Source organism: Triticum aestivum, chromosome 4B (assembly GCF_018294505.1).
Source record: "Triticum aestivum cultivar Chinese Spring chromosome 4B, IWGSC CS RefSeq v2.1, whole genome shotgun sequence".
Lineage (NCBI taxonomy): Eukaryota > Viridiplantae > Streptophyta > Magnoliopsida > Poales > Poaceae > Triticum > Triticum aestivum.
Window position 1 is genome coordinate 251,301,272 of NC_057804.1, and position 19,290 is coordinate 251,320,561.

The 19,290-nt window shown below is 44.0% G+C and overlaps 2 long non-coding RNA genes across 2 annotated transcripts; both read right to left on the bottom strand.

The window, feature by feature from the left end:
• Positions 1-339: 339 nt before the first annotated feature.
• On the bottom strand, positions 340-2,175 carry LOC123091934 (uncharacterized). Its single transcript, XR_006443865.1, has 2 exons — positions 1,662-2,175; positions 340-883 (listed from the first exon to the last, which is right to left on the bottom strand). It is a non-coding gene; the product is annotated as an uncharacterized lncRNA (long non-coding RNA).
• An 8,754-nt stretch (positions 2,176-10,929) lies between these two features.
• LOC123094752 (uncharacterized) lies at positions 10,930-12,460 on the bottom strand. Its single transcript, XR_006445949.1, has 3 exons — positions 12,301-12,460; positions 12,005-12,190; positions 10,930-11,426 (listed from the first exon to the last, which is right to left on the bottom strand). It is a non-coding gene; the product is annotated as an uncharacterized lncRNA (long non-coding RNA).
• Positions 12,461-19,290: the final 6,830 nt, after the last annotated feature.

Genomic DNA, 19,290 nt, shown 5'->3' on the forward strand with positions numbered 1-19,290 from the left:
CAATTACGCAAGAGTGTAAATCCACCATATGAGAGAGTCTCGGAGGAAGAATTAACCCTCCGAAAGGACCTAATGTATGAGGAGCATCCTAGTCGTATTCTGGACATCGAGGAAAAAGAAACTCAGGAGTAAAACAACTAAATATTGCAAGGTGCAATGGGGAAAGCATCCAGTGCGAGAAGCGACTTGGGAAAAAAAGGATGAGCTTCGAGAAAAATACCCTTACCTTTTCAAGGTGCAACTTAAATTTCGAGGGCGAAATTTTCTCTAAGGGGGATAGGATGTAAGAACCGTCAAAATTAGATAACGATAACTTTAACGGCGTTGCCCAAACATTAATTAAAATAATGGAAACACCTCACATTTAATTTTTATTATAGCAAATAGCATTTGACCATGCACAACAAAATATTCTCCAAATCTTCATATGTTCTACAAATTTATAATCATATCTTGGTCTCATTTCTTTCACATAAAGTAAATGCCAACTAATGGCCAGCCAAGCAAATTACACTTGTCCCTAGTACAGCCTACAAGAGACACAAGTGGAGGCATGCATGTAAGCCTAACCACACATGCATGCCAGATGTAATGCCTCTCCAAACCGACATAGCTACTAACCCCACTACAAATAGGAGCCGTTCCTTTCACTATGGTCCATTCCACCTCACACACACACACACTGGAGTACCCCCACCACTTGCCTTTTCACCTTCTGCCACACTGCTGTCCTTCACTGCGGTGAAGCCCTTTGGATTGCATGCACCACCAGGTACTAATCAAGTACCTTGTTGTGTTACCCTTTTTGCTTGAATTCTTATGTATCTTCATCTCGGTTTGAATCAGTCCATGAGCATCTATTCACCTTGATCTATTTACCTTGCTGTAAAAAGAACAAAATGTTTGCATAAACACCCAAGTTAATCAAAACTAATTAGATCAATTGCAAAAGCTTGTAAAAGTTTCTGTGAATGACATCTACGGCTCGTACTAGATCTAACATGCCAAGAATCAAATCCTAAGTACTAGATCTAACATGCCAAGAATCAAATCCTAAGTACTAGTAACTTGCTAAGACATGTATGTGTGTATCCAAAAGATGAATCTTCCTGTGTATACTACCTTGTTCTAATTATTAATCCCCGCCAATGTATAGAAAACATTGAATGATTGATGTTTATAATCTACTCACAAGTAATTAATTTTGGAGCTTCACTGCCACTATTTGCTTCTATATGGTGTTCAAGGATGAGTAGCACTAGTTAGGAACAACATTTAGATCTAATCAGTAGCAATACCATGACCACGCCATAGATTAAATCTTGACTAATTTCATGGCCTTGAGATAAACAAAGAGAAAGAAGGCAATATGGCTGAGTGGGCAATAGTAGGGCCTGAGATAAAATGAACAATATATGCACACCCACATTGACATCTAGCAAGCACTTGATGTAAAATTTGGAACACTTGATGTAGAAGGAATCAAAATTACTCCCTCCGTTTCTAAATACTTGTCTTTCTAGAGATTTCAACAAGTGACTACATACGGAGCAAAATGAGTGAATCTACATTCTAAAATATGTTTATATACATCCGTATGTGGTAACCATTTGAAATTCCTAGAAAGGCAAATATTTAGAAACGAAAAGAGTAGTATTTACCAGTAGTAGCAGTAGGATGTGGCTAGTCCACACCGTTAGCAGCAGAGCCATGCGACCGAGCAGCGCCGGTGAAGCCGCACACGCCCGACGCCCCTGGCTGCACGCCTCCTGCGTGTGGCTGCGCTTTGGGAGGATGTAGGCATGGAGATGTCGTTGCCGCTCCAGCCGGTGGCAAGCCCACCGGACCTGAATCAGGTGGTGCTAGGATTGAGTGGTGGTGACGTTTTTGGTGGCGGCGGATAAAATAAATAGGAGGAAATGGTTGAGGGAGACGAGGAGAATCTGTAGGTGTCCACCGTGTCGCCGGAGATGACCAGATGTGGCAGATCGAGGAGGCGGCGGCCATGCTCTGTTCTTGGGGAGAGAGAGAGAGAGGTGGGTGGCTGGTTCTGTTCTTGGGATAGCAGAGAAGACGAGGAGAGAAACGAGCTGGGTTCAATGAGTAAAATACTAGTAGTGCAGTACTAGGCTACTGTTTCCTTTTTACTTATCTTTTTTTACTCTCTGGGCTGGATGGCATACGTGCATGCTACTCTGATTTGGATGGCTTGATGCATTTTATCTCTCAATGAAACACTAGGATGTACGACAACCTAGTTAATTAATTATGGCTTGCCCAACATGACCGTGTTGCTGGATCTTTAGATTTAAAATTAGGAAATATAAACATGTTTGTGAAATAATTATCAGGAGCCGATCTCGGATCCGTAGGAGCCACGTCCGGTGGTTCCGAGTTGGTCGAAGCACTATTCGGCAAGTCGTCATCTCCTTGACCATGTCTTGATAAATGTTTTCCGGGCTATGGGTCATTTCCAAAATTTTGCATAAGAATTAAAAATAAATATTTTCCATAAATAAAATGAAATTTGGATCAGGTGGATCCACTGATTTGGCAATTGGACCAGATCAGGTGAAGCATCTGTATTAAGTAGTTGTGTCCCGGGTAGGGTTACAATATAAATAAATATTTGGTGGGTAGGGGAGCTCATGTTGGTGAAAGCAACCCAGGGAGGGTCGGCTTGGATGGCGGGCTCATCTACATAGGGTATCATATTAGGACACAACCAACTGGCGCTTACTTCAAAAGTGGCGCAAACCGTACTGACCATAGACCTGGAATGGGATGGGCTGAACCAACTACCCATGCCAAGTAGCTGCCTCTGCATGGGTGAGAAGGTGGCTGTAGCCGGGTAGGTACAGTCACCCTAGGGCGAGACCGCCGGTCAGGGGTCTCGACCCGCGGTCCTTTAGTAAGGCAAGGTGGAAAAGCAGAGGTAGTGTACGGGCTGGTTAAAGGTTCTGGTTCCATGGTCTAGTCGTGTGCACGGGTAGCGCATGGACGACTTGGACCAAGTGATGCTATGGGCAAAGCAGTACACCTCTGATCAGAGTAAATGTGATATCACTCCCAGCTTCCGGGTTTGGAAGTGCGTCGTGTGGGTTTTCCTCTCACACAAGATTTAAGATCCCACGTCGCTCTGTTGCCAGTAGATTTTATAAATAAAATTTGGTTTTCAACAAAATGGGTTAAGGGAAAATATTTTTACCTACAAAGTATTTTGAGTTAATGGCTTGGTGGTTGTAGCCGTGGCCGATAAAGTTTTTCCTCTTTAAAGACTCATGCATCCACTTTTCCCGGCGACTTGCGGAGTACGTATTTTATACGTACTCAGTTGCACTTATGTTGTTTTCAGAACAAGAGAGTTATGAGAACTCTGAGGCGATAGAGAATGGTACTTATGATGAGTCTGGTCATCTTAATGACTTCGGTTATTCTGAAGTGGAGTATGTTTACGAGGAAGTCAATAATCAAGGCTATGAAGAGTAGATGCCCTCCATGGTTGGTCTAGAAGGCTCGTAACTAGAAGTGGATGACGACCCATCGTCATGGTCGCTTAGGCTTAGTCGACGCTTGAGGTGTCAATGTAATAAAAGCTTGCCTACTCATGGCTGCTGCACCGTCTTGTACATGATATTGTTCTCCTTAACTGATCCTGGTGCAACTCTGAAGTGACGGCTTCCGTTACGCTTGACTCTGTCGGACGTAACGGGGCATCACAGAAGAGGTGGTATCAGAGCCCCGTTAAGGAAACAGTCATGTACTTAGTTAGAGACCGTCCGAGCCCAAGGAAAGATAGGTTCGCTCCTTACCTAAAATAAAATAAGAGTTCTGAAAAGAAAATCATCCCTTCTCAAGTTCCACCTCTCCTATGTATATATACGTTTTGTGTAAAAAATATATAACTCAAGTCAAGTGAAGATTAAATAATTTAGACCACACAATTGTGCAAGAAAAATGTTTTTATTTTTACTGTCCTAGGTAAATTAATTTTGCATTGTGTTATAACTAACTAAATTCTTAATTGCTTAATGTAGGATGACGAGTGGTAGGTTGTTTGGTACGGATGCTGAGTATGGTGGTTTTGCTCTGTTCTTGGTTAAGCTTCTTGGTCTTCTGGGTGTGTTGATTGCACCATACTACATAGTGTTTCATGACCCGTGTTTCACGACCCGTGTTCCACGGGGTACTTAGTCACGGTGCACATTCCTGAGAGCTTAGATGTCCCTTCTAGGTCAGTGTTGCACGTTATGACTTTGTTTCAGCACTTCAGGGTGCGGCACCAGATGCCGCTTTACACCTTTTCCACGTCTATCACCCTCTCCTTGAGTACGTGGGCAGAGGCGAGTGGCCTCATCAGTTAGAGGAGGCAGTGACCTCTTCCCATTGTCGCTCCTTCGCCTTTTGCGTCCACTTCCGCTTTCCCTCCACTTCCACCACGTCCTCCTGTCTTACCACCCACATTTTTACCACCACCAGCTCCGACTGCCGCTCGTCCACCTCTGTTCCTGACGGTTCCACCCACTCGTGTAGGCCGCCCAGCTCCTAGAGTCTTCAGGGGTTCCTCCTCTCGAGCAGTGTCACGTCCCTCCACACCGTACGAGCGTCCACCTACACCTCACATTGTTCAGGACCTGTTAGATCAGGTTGACACTCTTCAGAGGCGCTGCTCCGAGCTCGAGCGGGCGAATAGCGAGATGTCCTCTGCGTTGAGGGACTACACCCGTCCAGGTATGGCCCTCAACCCTCTTTAGATCGACAGCTCACCTTCCGCCTCTCTAGGCCAGATAGGGTACCCGATTGACCAGGAGTCTCCTGTCGCCGCCGAGCCTTCCTCTCAGGTTGCTCCTACCCTGAGTTCCGTTGTAGTGCCACCACCTCTAGAGCACACTCCCCACACTCCACCAGGTTCTCCGCCCTTCGTCCCTGCTCCACCTTCTCCTGATGGCACCCCCGAGTTTTCAGTGATCGGCGTCACTTACTCAGAGCTTCTAGCACTTGACTCCCGCCAGGTGTCTTCTCAGCCCACAGAGTACCTCGTGTCGCTTCTGACGTCACTCCCTCTGAGCACACTCCTTCCGAGTACCTGCTTAGCACCATCAGTGTACCCGAGTCTGATGTTGCTGCACCGAGTGTGTCTCTGTCAGCGCCGACTTCTGCCCTCGACCCCGACTTGCTCCTCACCGTTTCATCTAGTACTCTTGTCAGGGAGGATTGACTTGCTACCAGTAGTAGTAGTAGTTAGTATTCTGGCAAGGTTGTAGCATCGTGCTAGATAGCTACTCCTCCCAGAGTTAGTTCCGCCATTTATTAGATGTTTAGGCAGATGCATGGAGGTTGTCCTTTTGGATCTTGTACATATCTGGAAAGGTCTTGGGGCCGTAGCTACCCTTCCACAGTTTGCACAGCTGTAGTTAGTCAGACTAGTTCCGACGGACAGATAGGTCGGCAGGTATACTTTTGTTCCAGGTACACGTGTAGATAGCCGTGGTAGCCTGATGATGCATGACATAGAGTCATATGTGGTGTTGTTACTATGTTATGTGATGTATCCATGTGGACTGGTGGACTTATGGATGTACTGATATTCTATTACTAGATGATCTCGTGTGATGCATGTGCCATGCCTCCATGTTCATTTTTTTATTTTTTTATGCATTCCTAACTCTGTTGAATAGAATATTGTATGTGATGATGCTGCTACATTTTTGCTAGTACTTCATAATGACATCTGATGTATGGTAAATTTCATTTGGTGATCTCCTTCACTCAATTACATGCCTTGATACATCACGTGTTGGGCCAGTATATATGTGCTGATGCTGCTACATTTTTCCTAGCACTTCATAAGTTAAAATGATGTATGTCCGACACGTGATGACTATATGCTTTTAGTCATGTACGTGAAGATCTTGTGTGTGGGCGTGCATGTGCAAGTGGCTCTATTTTTTTAACTTATGATTAATCTCTTGTCTCTGCTATGATAAAAAAAATCACTTTGTCTGACTGTATTTATTCTTTGGCCAACAACCAGTAAAAAAATCTAGTACCCCACAGTTAAGTGCACTGATTAAAGTGATGCTCAAAGAATAGCAAATGAAGGTAAGCGTGATGCGTACTGTTTGAGCTAAAATCTCATCACTAATTAAACAAATAAAATTATTTTACATAAAGTAGCTATCGTAATAACCTATGTCTTGCCCACCAGTTTGGTAGCGATGGCATCTGGTAGCCAGTCGTTCGAAGACAATGGGAACCCATCAGATTTAGCCCGAGTCGCTAAGGAACATGGCAGATTTGCCATCTAGAGTGACGTTACCTCCACTGCCACCATTACCCGCTCATGCCCTGGGATCCGATCAACTTGCTCTAATGTACCAGTGGATGGAGCATTCTCGTCGAGACTCTCTAGAACACCAAAATAAGTTCATAGAACAGATGTTTGGTATGATGAGAGGTCAACTGACTAAAAACTCAGAACATAGTGTCACGATTGGAGACTTCCAAAATACTAGACCACCAACCTTTTCAACTGCCATAGATCCATTAGCCGCAGATGATTGGTTGATGGACATAGAGCTTAAACTTAACACTGTGAGATGCACGGATCAAGAAAAGGTTCGGTATGCATCCCATCAGTTAATTGGTCCTGCTGCCACATGGTGGAGAAATGTCCAAATTAGCATACCAGAAAACCACATAGTCACTTGGGACGAATTTAAGAGGAGATTCCGAGATAACTATGTCCAGCAAAGTGCGATGGAAATAAAAAGGAAGGAATTCCTGAACCTTAATCAAGGGTCTAAAACCATCGCAGAGTACCTAGATGAATTTAACTCACTATCCCGCTATGCATCAGAGGACACAAACACTGATACCAAAAAGGTGTACCGGATCATAGAAGGACTGAACCCATCCATACAACTTATTATAGCTCCTATAAAAATAACTGAGTTCCGGGAGCTAGTAGACCGAGTCATTACAATCGAGAACCAGCAAATCATCGTAGAGGAAGAGCGCAGGAAGAAAGATAGGATGGAACCAAGGTTTGCCGTGAGAAGTGGAAATCGTCCTGTTGGCCTAGTCCGCGTGCCAATGGTCGGGCCCATCCGTCCTCCTTTCTGTAAAGCTCATAGACCACCTTTTATGCCTCCGAGAGCCCCTATCAAATGTCACGTGTGCAGTGGACCACACTTGGCTCGAGATTGCCCAAAGGCGAGTGTTGTTTGTTTTTGTTGTGGACAAAAGGGACACTACAAAAACCAGTGCCCAAGCAAGAGTCAACCACAATCTGGCACAAATGGAGCTGTCCCACCTCAAAATAAGCGTCAGGCTAATTCAGCCCAAGTACACGGGAATGCGTTTACTGCCAACCGCGGGCGTGGTCATGGCGGTCTCACACGTGGACCATTCCGCCTGGCACATATGGATGTGGCACAAGTGGAGTCAGCTTCAGACAGAGTGACGGGTAACCTACTAATCCCTCCTAGAGTAGGACTAGTATTGTTTGACCCAGGAGAAACATATTCTTTCATATCACAACGCTTTGTTGAGACGCATAATCTGGACCGGACCCCCCTAGCCAAACCCATAAAAGTAGATTCACCAGGAGGCCCAATAATTGTTGAGCATGTTTGCCACAACCGTCCCTTTTGCATTGAGGGCATAACCTTTAATGCTAGCCTATTTATCATTGGCCTAATAGGGCTAGACGTTATTCTTGGAATGGACTGGTTAGCGAGTCATGGAGCAAGAATGGATTGTCCAGAAAATCCATATCCTTGAGAAGCCCAGAAAATAAATGGATAACCTTTAATAGTAGAAGAACCCGAGCAAAATCAAACCAAGCCTCAGTAGCCACTTTGGACAAAAACGAGGCTAAAGATGTACCCATGGTACAAGAATTTTTGGACGTATTTCCAGAAGAATTACCCGGGATGCCACCAGACACGGAGATAGAGTTCACTATTGATATCATCCCAGGTACGGCACCCATATCAAAACGAGCATACCGTATGTCTGCGGAAGAACTAAAGGAATTAAGAAAACAATTGGATGAACTAGAAGAAAAGGGGTTTATTAGACCAAGTGTGTCACCTTGGGCAGCACCAGTCTTATTCGTTAAGAAAAAGGACGAAAGTATGAGGCTATGTGTGGATTATCGAGCCTTGAATGAGGCGACCATTAAGAATAAGTACCCACTACCATGACTAGATGATCTATTTGATCAATTGAAAGGAGCCACTGTGTTCTCAAAAATAGATCTCCGATCTGGGTACCACCAACTAAAAGTAAAGGAAGAAGATATAATTAAGACTGCTTTCATAACCCGATATGGTCACCATGAATTCATGGTTATTCCCTTTGGGCTCACAAATGCACCAGCAGTTTTCATGAACCTGATGAACCTAGTCCTCATGCCATATTTAGATAAGTTTGTGGTAGTGCTCATCAATGACATCCTCATATACTCTCGAAGTATTGAGGAATATGTTGAACACCTCCGAATAGTGCTACGGACCTTGAGCGAAAAACAACTCTATGCCAAATTCAAAAAGTGTGAATTTTGGCTAGAAGAAGTGTCCTTCTTAGGACACATTATATCAGGGAAAGGGATAGTCGTAGATCCTGCTAAAGTAGATGCAGTGTTGGCATGGAAATCCCGAACCAACGTAACAGAGATTCATAGCTTCCTTGGTTTAGCTGGATATTATCGAAGGATCATAGAAGGCTTCTCCCAGAAAGCAGCCCCTATGACCAAATTACTAAGTAAGGGAGTTCCATTTGACTGGAATGATAAGTGTGAGCAAAGTTTTCAACAGTTAAAGAAACGGCTCACAACCGCTCCTGTATTGGCTCTACCCGAACCAGGCAAAGCATTCATAGTATATTGTGATGCCTCTAGAGTTGGTTTGGGATGTGTGCTAATGCAAGATGGGAGAGCCATAGCCTATGCCTCTCGCCGGTTAAAGCCCCATGAACAAAACTACCCCACCCATGACCTCGACTTAGTTGTCATGGTATTTGCGTTGAAGATGTGGAGGCACTACCTTTATGGAAACCGTTTTGAACTATACACGGACCATAAAAGCCTCAAGTATATCTTCGCGCAAAAGGAGTTGAATATGAGACAAAGACGATGGTTAGAACTCATTAAGGATTATGACGTTAGTGTCAACTACCACCCAGGAAAAGCTAATGTGGTGGCAGATACCCTTAGCCGAAAAACCTCATGCAATCATGTCAAGATGCCAACCTATGATAAGCATCTGATACCTGAGCAGAAGATGATGGGAATTGAATTCATACATAAACCGGTTGAGAAAATCCTAGCCACATTAGCAATCAGACCCAATTTGTTGGACGAAATCAAGGAAAACCAAACCAAAGATGAGTTTATTTGTGAGGAAAAGCGCAGAATACAAGATGGTCAATCATCAGAATTCCGAATAGCGGAAGACGGATCACTTTGGTATAAAACCCGAGTATGTGTGCCAAATATCTTGGATATTAAGCAGATAATACTCCAGGAGGTACACAACACTCCGTACACCATACACCCTGGTAGCACAAAAATGTACCGGGATGTCAAGGATACATTTTGGTGGAGAAATATAAAAAGAGAAATTGCTCAGTATGTGGACGCGTGTGACACTTGTAAGAGAGTCAAGGCAGATCACCAGCGACCACCAGGCTTATTGCAACCTCTCCAAATTCCACAATGGAAATGGAAGGAAATCCACATGGACTTTATCACTGGACTGCCCAAAACAACAAAATGAGAGGAGATCATATGGGTCATAGTTGACCGACTCACTAAATCTGCCCATTTTATCCCTTTAGCCCCGGGTTGTTCCAGAGAAAAATTGGCTGAGCTATATATCCACAGGATAGTAGCTCTACATGGGACACCTTCCAGAATAGTGTCAGATCTATGTTTGCATCCAAGTTCTGGGAAAAATTACAAGAAGCATTAGGAACAAAATTGGATTTTAGTACCGCTTACCACCCCCAGACTAGCGGTCAAGTCGAGAGGGTGAATAAAATCATAGAGGACATGCTAAGGGCTTGTGTGCTAGATTTTGGTGATTCATGGAGCAAGCACTTGTCCTTAGCAGAGTTCGCTTATAACAATAGCTACCAAGCTAGTATTGGTATGTCCCCATTTGAGGCCTTATACGGTCGAAGATGCCGAACCCCAATATGTTGGGTGGAAACCGGAGAAAAGAAACTCTTAGCACCCGACTTGGTCCAAGAGACCGAGGAAAAAGTTCGCATAATTAGAGAGCGGCTCAAGACGGCGCAAAGCCGGCAAAATAGTTGTGCGGATAAGAGACGATGTGATATACAATGTCAACCCGGAGACTTTGTTTATTTAAAAGTCTCACCAATTAAAGGTGTCAAGCGCTTTGGAGTACAAGGAAAACTAAGTCCGCGATATATTGGTCCCTATCGGATCTTAAAAAGAAGAGGGGCGGTGGCGTACAAATTAGAATTGCCAACGCACCTATAAGGGGTTCATGACGTATTTCATGTTTCCCAATTAAGCAAGAGCGTAAAGTCACCATTTGAGAGAGTCTCGGAGGAAAAATTAACCCTCCGAAAGGACTTAACGTATGAGAAGCATCCTAGTCGTATTCTGGACACCGAGGAAAAGAAACTCAAGAGTAAAACAACCTAAATATTGCAAGGTGCAATGGGGAAATCATCCGGTGCGAGAAGCGACTTGGGAAAAAGAGGATGAGCTTCGAGAAAAATATCCTTACCTTTTCAAGGTGCAACTTAAATTTCAAGGACGAAATTTTCTCTAAGGGGGATAGGATGTAAGAACCGTCAAAATTAGATAACGATAATTTCAACGGTGTTGCCCAAACATTAATTAAAATAATGGAAACACCTGACATATAATTTTTATTATAGGAAATAGCATTTGACCATGCACAACAAAATATTTTTCAAACCTTCATATGTTCTACAAATTTATAATCAAATCTTGGTCTCATTTTTTCACATAAAGTAAATGTCAACTAATGGCTAGCCAAGCAAATTACACTTGTCCCTAATACAGCCTACAAGAGACACAAGTGGAGGCATGCATGCTAGCCTAACCACTCATGCATGCCAGATGTAATGCCTCTCCAAACCGACATAGCTACTAACCCCACTATAAATAGGAGCCGTTCCTTTCACTATGGTCCATTCCACCTCACACACAAACACATACACTGGAGTACCCCCACCACTTGCCTTTTCACCTTCTGCCACACTGTTGTCCTTCACTGCAATGAAGCCCTTTGGGTTGCATGCGTCACCAGGTACTAATGAAGTACCTTGTTGTGTTACCCTTTTTGCTTGACTTCTTATCTATCTTCACCTTGGTTTGAATCAGTCCATGAGCATCTATTCACCTTGATCTATTTACCTTGCTGTAAAAAGAACAAAATATTTGCGTAAACACCCAAGTTAAACAAAACTAATTAGATCAATCGCAAAAGCTTGTAAAAGTTTCTGTGAATGACATCTACAGCTGGTACTAGATCTAACATGCCAAGAATCAAATCCTAAGTACTAGTAACTTGCTAAGACATGTATGTGTGTATCCAAAAGATCAATCTTCCTGTGTATACCTTGTTTGAATTATTAATCCCCGCCAATCTGTAGCAAACATTGAGTGATTGATGTTTATAATCTACTCACAAGTAATTAATTTTGGAGTTTCACTGCCATTATTTGCTTCTATATGGTGTTCAAGGATGAGTAGCACTAGTTAGGAACAACATTTAGATCTAATCAGTAGCAATACCATGACCACGCCATAAATTAAATCTTGATTAATTTTGTAGCCTTGAAATAAACAAAGAGAAAGAAGGCAATATGGCTGAGTGGGCAATAGTAGGGCCTGAGATAAAATGAACAATATATGCACACCCACGTTGACATCTAGCAAGCACTTGATGTGAAATTTGGAACACTTGATGGAGAAGGAATCAGAATTAGTACTTACCAGTAGTAGCAGTAGGATGTGGCTAGTCCACACCGTTAGCAGCAAAGCCATGCGACCGAGCAGCGTCGGTGAAGCCGCACACGCCCGACGCCCGTGGCCGCAAGCCTCGTGCGTGTGGCTGCGCTAGGGGAGGATGTACGCATGGAGACATCGTTGCCGCTGCAGCCGGTGGCAAGCCCACCGGACCTGAATCAGGCAGCGCTAGGATTAAGTGGTGGCGACATTTTTGGCGGCGGCCGATAAAATAAATAGGGGGAAATGGTAGAGGGGGATGAGGAGAATCTGTAGGTGTCCACCGTGTCGCGGGAGATGCCCGGATGGGGCAGATCAAGGCGGCGGCGACCATGCTCTGTTCTTGGGGAGAGAGAGAGAGGTGGGTGGCTGGTTCTGTTCTTGGGATAGTAGAGAAGACGAGGAGAGAAACGAGCTGGGTTCAACGAGTAAAATACTAGTAGTGCAGTACTAGGCTACTGTTTCCTTTTTACTTATTTTTTTTACTCTCTGGACTGGATAGCATACGTGCATGCTACTCTGATTTGGATGGCTTGATGCATTTCATCTCTCAATGAAACACTAGGACGTATGACAGCCTAGTTAATTAATTATATGGCTTTCCCAACATGGCCGTGTTGCTGGATCTTTAGATTTTAAATTAGGAAATATAAACATGTTTGTGAAATAATTATCAGGAGCCGATCTCGGATCCATAGGAGCCACGCCTGGTGGTTCCGAGTTGGTCGAAGCACTATCCGACTAGTCGTCATCTCCTTGACCATGCCTTGATAAATGTTTTCCGGGCTATGGGTCATTTCTAAAATTTTGCATGAGAATTAAAAATAAATATTTTTCATAAATAAAATGAAATTTGGATAAGGTGGATCCATTGATTTGGGAATTGGATCAGACCAGGTGAAGCATCTGTATTAAGTAGTTGTGACCCGTGTAGGGTTACAATATAAATAAATATTTGGTGGGTAGGGGAGCTCATGTTGGTGAAAGCAACCCAGGGAGGGTCAGCTTGGATGGCTGTAGGATCGAAAGTATGTTTAGAGGGGGGGGGGTGATTAGACTACTTGACCAAATAAAAACTTATCCTTTCCCCAATTTTAGTCTTTGGCTGATTTTAGCTAACTTAGCACAATTCAAGCAATCTCAACACAATTCAAGCAAGCATGCAAAGAGTATATGAGTAGCGGAAAGTAAAGCATGCAACTTGCAAGAATGTAAAGGGAAGGGTTTGGAGAATTCAAACGTAATTGGAGACACAGATGTTTTTGTCGTGGTTCCGATAGGTGGTGCTATTGTACATCCACATTGATGGAGACTTCAACCCACGAAGGGTAACGGTTGCGCGAGTCCATGGAGGGCTCCACCCACGAAGGGTCCACGAAGAAGCAACCTTGTCTATCCGACCATGGCTGTCGTCCACGAATGACTTGCCTCACTAGCGGTAGATCTTCACGAAGTAGGCGATCTCCTTGCACTTACAAACTCCTTGGTTCAACTCCGCAATCTTGTTGGAGGCTCCCAAGTGACACCTAGCCAATCTAGGAGACACCACTCTCCAAGAAGTAACAAATGGTGTGTTGATGATGAACTCCTTGCTCTTGTGCTTCAAATGATAGTCTCCCCAACACTCAACTCTCTCTCACAGGATTTGAATTTGGTGGAAAGAAGATTTGAGTGGAAAGCAATTTGGGAAAGGCTAGAGATCAAGATTCATATGGTAGGAATGGAATATCTTGGCCTCAACACAAGTGTAGGTGGTTCTCTCTCAAAAAATGCAAGTTGGAAGTGTAGGTTCATTCTGATGGCTCTCTCCTCGAATGAAGAGGAGGTGGAGGGGTATATATAGTCTCCACACAAAATCTAACCGTTACACACAACTTGCCAATCTCGGTGGGACCGAATTGAGAAACTCGGTCGGACCAATTCAGCAAATCTAGTGACCGTTAGGATTTTCGGTGGGACCGACATGCAACTCGGTAGGACCGATATGGTTAGGGTTAGGGCATAATGTAATCTCGATGAGACCGATTACACAAACTCGGTAGGACCGATTTTGGTAATAAGCTAACCAGAGAGTTGGTCAGGTAAACTCGGTGGGACCGGTTCGCTCATTTCGGTGAGACAGAAATGTTACGAAGAGAAAACAGAGAGTTTACATTGCAATCTCGGTGGGACCGATCGCTCATCTCGGTGGTACCGAAATGTTACGAAGGGAAATAGAGAGATTACAATCCCATCTCGGTGAGACCGAGATCCCTATCAGTGAGACCGATTTGCCTAGGGTTTGTGGCAGTGGCTATGACAACTGAACTCGGTGGCGCCGGATAGAAAGAATCGGTGGGGCCGAGTTTGAATTTTGGTTTAGGTCATATGTGGATGTGAGAAAGTAGTTGAGGGCTTTGGAGCATGTCACTAAGCATTTTTAGCAAGTAAGCCATTAAGCAACACCTCATCCCTCCTTGATAGTATTGGCTTTTCCTATAGACTCAATTTGATCTTGGATCACTAAAACATAAAATGTAGAGTCTTGAGCTTTGAGCTTGAGCCAATCCTTTTGTCCTTAGCATTTTGAGGGGTCCACTTTTCTCATCCATGTCATGCCAATCATTGAGCTTTCCTGAAATATTCATCTTAAAATAGCACTAGCTCAATGAGCTATATGTTGTTAGGAATTACCAAAACCACCTAGGGATAGTTGCACTTTCAATCTCCCCCTTTTTGGTAATTGATGACAACATATATATCAAAGCTTAGACAAATGATAATAAGAGTGAAAGACATTGTCGCTTTGAGAAGTATGTGAAATGTAAGAGCTCCCCCTAAATGTGTGCATAGTTTAGGATTTGCTTTGGACTGCAAATGCACAATGAGTTGGGATCATGAGTTACTCTTCCATGTCACATACATCTTGGTGGAGCGCTAAAAAATGATAATAGTTAAATACATGCACTCATCACCAAGCAAAGTGAATGATCATATGGAGATAAAAGGATAATGTCATCCAACAAGCATTAAGGTAGCATATGATCAAACACATGATCATCCAAGTATCTCACAAAAGCATAAAGTATCTCAAACAAGCAAATAAAGTTCAACCACCAAAACAAGAGAGAACAAAAGCAACACTCTCTCTCGAAGCCTATGATCTATACAGTTTTCTCCCCCTTTGGCAACAAGTTACCAAAAAGTTCATAGAAAATGCATAGCACTAAATCGACTCTCAGGTTTGGTCTTCAGGTGGTGGTGTAGAGATGGCTCCTTGGACGAAGACTTCAGTTGATGTGGATGGAGCTGGTGGAGTAGGTGCTGGAGCTAGTTGCACAGAAACTATAGCTGGTGCAGATGAAGTGGCTCTGGTGTCTGGAGCAGGCACTGCAGCTGATCTTTGACTCCTAGGCACTCTGGCAAAAGCATCAGTAGTAGTCTTTCCCTTTCTCTCCTGCATGTCATCCTGAAGTTGCTTAACAACTGACTGTATCTCAGTGACCTTCACATCCAAGTCATAGAACTTCTGCTCCATGATCCTCTCCAGGCTCTCCTGGTTTTGAGTCAGGGTGGCCAATCCTTCTCAATCCTCAGAGTTGAGGCAATCAAGTAGCCAAGTTGATCCTGCTTGCTCTTCAAGAAGTACTGAGATGCCTCATCAATGGTTGGCATCTTTGCAGCCTTTTCAGTCCTTGCCTTCTCCTTCTTTGCTTGTGCTTGCATAGAAGATGGTTCATCTTCATCCATTACCACTGTGTTGTCCTCAAAATCTGGATAGATGGGCATGTGTTCCTTGTCCAAGAGGTATGTGCCAGTGCCCATCTTGGAGTTGATTAGCTCCTGGATCTGTGCGGCATACCCACAACTTCTCTTCTGATCTGCAACTGTCCTCTTGATAGTTTTTACTATGAGGCTCATGACCTTGAATTTTTGAGGCACATCAAATATGTGAAGTAGGTTGATAGCATGGCCTCTTATCATCTTGTGATCTCCAGACTTAGGCAAAAGAGTGTACCTGAGGATCCATTTGATTGTTGGCAATCCTGACAGAAGGTAATGTACTGATCCAAACTTGTATGTCTCAACAACAGCATCTGGGATCTCTCTGTACATGTGTGCCATGGAGTTGTGATCCTTCTTATTCTTGGCATAGACATCCAAGTCATCCTCTTTCTCCTTAGGAGCATTGATCAACTTTGCCCATTCTTCAACTGATGATTGGTACCTAGTACCTTCAGACATCCAGACAATCCTTCCATCTTGGTAGAAGTGAGCTGTGGAGTAGAACTACATAATAAGCTCATCATTCCACTTTGTGAGCTTCTGCCCAACAAAGTCATCCACTCCACAAGCACTGAAACTGTCATACACCCTTGGATAATGCTCTTCATTCTTCCTGATGTACTCCCAGTATACCCATCTCATATCATAGACAATTGGCTTCTTGTCAAGCAGCACTGTCTCATAGAAATCTTGTTGTTCCTTTGTATGAAACCTGCAGTCCACATCAGTTCTCCTCCTAACTGCATAGGGATCAGTCAATCTCCACTGCGTGAGACCTGCATCCTTCCTCAGCTTCGTATCCTCAGCTACAAGATGAACATCATTGTGATCTGGAATTTTGGGCTTCAACTTTCTCAAGACATGTGACTCATCATCATCTTCTTCTTCTATAGCAGCTTCAGGCACTGGGGCCTTGTTCTTTTCTCCAGCAGGAATGTTCCTTGTATTCCTCTTGGGTGCATATTTGGGCTTTAGAGCAGCTGCCTTAGGAGCTTCTTTGGGCTTTGATGAAGCAGCCCCTGACCTGATGGCATCACCCATAAGCTTTTGAGCTTTGGGTGCTGGTGCAGCAACCTCTTCCTCTTCTTCTTCTTCCATCATGGAAGGCTTTTCAACAACCCTGGCCATGGTCTTCTTGACCCTTTCCTTCCTCTTCTTCCCTTCTGCAGCAGCCTCTTTGGGTTCAGATTCCAAAGGTACTTGAGTAGGGGCTCTGGCTTTAGACATGGGAATTCTTCTTGCAGGTGCTTTGGTCTTCATACCAGGCTTAGTGGTAGCAGTTGTGCCATACTCCTTCTTGAACACCTTCTTCTTGGAAGTGGCCTCATCCTCAACAACCACATAGTCTTCATCCTCAGAATCTGAGGTTCTCTTCTTTCTGGCCCTGGTGGCTGCCTTGGGTAAGTTGCTGGGTGTGCTCATGCTACCCTCATCATAGCTGCTAGAGGGACTAGTGCCCTCACTCATCTGAACCTGCTCCTCAGACTTGTTCTGGCTGTCACTTTGATCAGACATGTTGCAAACTGATAGCAGACCCTGTGAATAGATATAGATGAGGTAGAGTAGATGAGCATCACAAAATACAAACGTTTTTGCAAAATATTTAGTCAAAAACTTAGTTTTAGTTTTCCATAGAAAGCATTTCAGATCTACCGATTTGTGAACTCGGTGATATCGAAGCAGCTTTTGGAACCTAAACTAGTGAACTCGGTCAGACCGAGTCACAGTTCGGTGGCACCGAGACTGCTAGGGTTTCACAAAGTCCTGAACTCGGTCACACTGATTTGCAATTCTCGGTCAGACCAAGAATCACATGTGCAATGGCCTTAGCCGAATCGGTGGAACCGAGTTCTACAACTCGATCAGTCCGAGATGGTTTCGGCGGAAACCTAACCCTAAATTTTCAATTCACATCTAATCTACGAAGTGTTTTCTGTGGATAAGATGATCTCAATCGTGGCAAGATTAATGGCAAAACAATGTGCTAGGAATTCGGAGTTAGGAATAGCACAAAGATCAAGTCCATACCCTAGTTCAGCGATGGACTTGATACAGCGGCAACGGCGGAGTCGATTCCCATTGACGGCGGCGGAGACCAGCGGCGAGAGGCAGCTGGTGACGAGGAGGACGATCCGGAGACCCAGGGAGGCAGAGCAGGCTGAGCGTGGGCGAAAGAGTTTGGAGAAATTTCCAAAATTTGACCCATGGATATATATAGCCTGACCCTGTCGGTGTGACCGAGTGGAACAACTCGGTGGCACCGAGATACATAACTGCAAGCAGTTACAACAACTCAGTGTGACCGAAAAGTTCAAATCGGTTGCACCAAGATTGAAAACCTAGATCGACTTAGTGATCTCGGTATGACCGAAATGGAAGAATCGGTCAGACCGAAACGCACAAAGAAGTTTTGGAAGTTTAAGTCTATCATGAATCGGGGACTCCGAGTGCTCCTCACACAGTGGTTCGAATCTGACTTGATCAAATTTTGTGACTTAGCATGAATAGAGTTTGAGACAAGAAAAGCATAGATAGCTAGAGAAGGTTCTTAGGCATTCTTGTCCATCCACTTGACAAAAGAAAAGGAACCAAACAATCAAAACAACAAGTGGATGTCCTCGAGTGAGTAAAATATGCAACCAACATGCTCACACAATAAAATGGCAAATGAAATATGTGGCAAAGCATGCACAACCAATTCTAGCATCTATCAAGCAATTGGTGATGACTAGGTCATCTATATATGAGTATATTGACTTAGGAGTCAAATGAGAACATTTGATCATAGGTCATACTCATCGTTTAAGCACAAGTGGGGTTACCACTTTTACATAAAGCATTGTTGTGTTCACACCATTAGAGTTGCTTTGACTCAATTCTTAGAGTAAAGCTCCCCCTAGATGTGAGATCCCCCCTTAGAGGGATGAACTAACCTTGGGTTTTGTCGATGATGACTTCATGTAGGTGTTGAATATGTGGATGCTCAATATTGATGTAAATCATTTGGAGCAATCCTTTGGAGTGAGTTGCACTTTTAATATCTACACGGGTGTCGGTGTCAAAACCGGCAGATCTCGGGTAGGGGGTCCCGAACTGTGCGTCTTAGGATCAATGGTAACAGGAGATAAGGGACACGATGTTTTACCCAGGTTCGGGCCCTCTTGATGGAGGTAAAACCCTACGTCATGCTTGATTGATATTAATGATGTGGGTATTACAAGAGTAGATCTATCACGAGATCAAGGAGGCTAAACCCTAGAAGCTAGCCTATGTATGATTGTTGTTGTATATCTCTATCGACTAGCCTGGCCCCGGTTTATATAATGCACTAGAGGCCTAGGATAACAAGAGTCCTAGCCGAATACGCCGGTGGGGGAGGAATCCTTGTCTTGATCGCCAAGTCTTGTTGATTCTTCCTTGTATGCGGCAGCTGTCCGGACTGGCCCATGAGTATACGGCCATGGGGGTCCTCGGCCCAATCCAACTGATCGGGAGACGACGCGTTGAGT